Source organism: Plasmopara halstedii, assembly GCF_900000015.1.
Source record: "Plasmopara halstedii genome assembly, contig: Scaffold_614, whole genome shotgun sequence".
In the NCBI taxonomy this organism is placed as follows: domain Eukaryota; phylum Oomycota; class Peronosporomycetes; order Peronosporales; family Peronosporaceae; genus Plasmopara; species Plasmopara halstedii.
Window position 1 is genome coordinate 3,220,671 of NW_020187532.1, and position 2,697 is coordinate 3,223,367.

Below are 2,697 nucleotides of genomic sequence, written 5' to 3' on the forward strand. Positions count from 1 at the left end.
AGAACATGACATTCTTGCGGTTATGTATACTGCCAGGCATCAAGAACAAAAGAATCTCTTCTTTCGCTGTTGCCAGTATGGCCACTAGAGTAAGTGAGCTTGAAGGTTCCCTCTAAGTGCTTCAGGCGTGACGAGATCGATCACGTGTGTGATCGTTCCGGATAATAATTTTGTGTTTGCCACTTTAACGAAGCGCTTGCCAACATGGTGTAGTTTCTTGTTACCTAATAACATGTCACCTTCTTCGACAGAGTCTGCATACATATCGTACGAGTTCGTCTCTTATCTTGTAACGGGGCTACACGTACCCTGGTAACAGGGGTGTGTGTCACACAAGATGTGCATGTTGTGATTGCACCCAAACAAGAATACGGTATGTGGCTAGGCAGCCAGTAGTTATGCATATTTAGATTTACTTTATATTTAGGAAGATTAAAATTAGGATAAAACAAATAAAAATCAGTTTTGATTTTGAACAGAAGGGTTCAGCTGCCTTGATTCAGGTTTTAGATGCTCTTGGAGGCAGCGGATCAAAATCACTAGTACTTGGTTCTTGTAAAGAACGAGGGGTCGGTGACCTAAAGTACGCTTCCTCAAGCGTTTTGCAACGGCAGCCCCGCTGCACTTGGTAGCAGTTGTAGTCAATCTACACCTGAGTCGTTTTGACTGATCCGCTGTGAGAATGGAGAAATTTCCTCTTTGCCCCAGGGCATGCAGGACGGGCTTAATAAGCTGATGTCCTTGCTTGGCCCTGAGAACGTCCAACACCTTGTTGCACAAGGCCTCGATGCAATCGGCGCGCGTCTAGAGGCGCTTCCGAATTACGAATACGCGCTGCTAGAGCACCTGCATCGTTTGCGTCTATGACGCCGCAGTCGGTGACGAATGATTTCCTCCGACCTAAGCCGCTCATGGTGAGCGCTAAGGTCCCTGAGAGAAAGGATGGAGAGAATCTCCTTATCTGGGTGAGAGAGGTGGAGATGTCCATCGCATACGCCATGCTCCAAACCGAGCAACAGCGCGCGGCGCTAGCCATCCCCAAGCTCGGTTGGACGAGCGCGAGAATGGTCACTGACATACGGCACTTTGGTTGAAGCTGCATTTCTCTCCTGGGCAGAGCTGAAATTACAGCTCTCCCGAGTGTTTTCGCCGCCTAATCAGGCGTATCACGTACGATCGCGTTTCCTTGCCGCCCGACAGGGCAACAAGGGATTGGTGGACTTTGTCCAAAAGATGCGAACTCTCATTGCCGGGATGACAGCAGATCCCTACCCGGAGGCGGTCACAGTAACCGTCTTTATGGAAGGCCTCCGCACTGGCGTGGCCAGAATGGAAGTCTTCCGTGTGCATCCATCTTCATTTATAGGGGTAAAGGATGTGGCATTGAATGCCAAATTCAATTTCAAGTCGGCACGACTTGGTTGGAATGCACACTCCAACAACTCGAGCGGGCCTATGCCCATGAATCTCAGCTACGCTGAGGACGAGGGAACAGAGCTCCGAGCTGCAGGGCAGCATGCAAACACGCGCCGGTGTTTTGTCTGTGGAGACACCCGTCACCTGCGGAACCCCTGCGCAAGTCGCGCCAAGGTTCTTCGAACCATCGCCCCAATGCCTACCAGTCTGGTTCGTCGCTGGGAAACGACACCACTCAGTAGGCGCGGGGCGATCTACTTGAGAAGAAGTGAGTTCTGTTGAGCCTCAGACCAGCATAAGCTAACAAGGCTTAGCCTCGAAGAGCCCCGTGCTCTTGAACACGGAATGTGTATGCAAGCCGGGCTTGTTGATCGTGGAGGCGACCGTAAAGGGCTTCGAAAAGCCATGGAAGATCGTCATCGATTCTGGGGCGTGGACAATTATGCTCGACGCTCCACAATGGAGGGAAGTCAGCTGTATGCTGAGGTGCTTAAAGCGCGGTTGGGTACATCGTCACTGTTCGCGTAGCGACGGGGACATGTGTCACGGTCCCGAAGGCCCCTGTGGACCTCGTTGTCAAGTTTCGTGACTTTGATAGCGTGGAACGCTGTCTAGTCTTAGACTTGGAGCAAGGTATGACGTTATCCTAGGAATGACATGTAGGAACACCATGAGCATTTAATTGGTTGGAGGTCAAAGACCTTGGGCGCTACGCGCACGTCTCCTGGTGGAGGTTTGGCGAGTCATGAACCCACCTCTGCCAGGAGACAAAAGCGCAATTGGTGAGAGAACTAGACCGAGACGGTCAACGTGCTAGACATTCGAGTTAAAGCGTCAAAGTTGGTAGACACCAACAGTGCATTGGACAGGACCCCCCGAGCGTGGCTCGCGGCTGATCGCTGTGTGGCACGTAAAAGACTGAGTGATGCTCAAGTTTCGGAGCAGTCGCTGCATGTCATGCGTGATATGATCGGTCGAGGGCGAGGCTCATGTGATGCACGTGAAGTGGCACGCAAACCACCGAGTGCTGCACAAGTTTTCCAGCAGTCGCTGCATGTCAAGCATGACATGCAGCGACCAAGGGCCGAGGCATCGGGGGCGAGGCCTACGTGATACGTGTGGAGTGTCACAAAAGCCATTGAGCACTGCTCTCGTTGCGAAGCAGTCGCTGCATGCCATTGATGGCGTGGTTGGATAGAATCCGAGGTATCTTGGTCACGGCCCTTCAGATGCGCGTGGAGTGGCATGTTATCCACTGGACGAAGACTGCGGGGTTAGCAG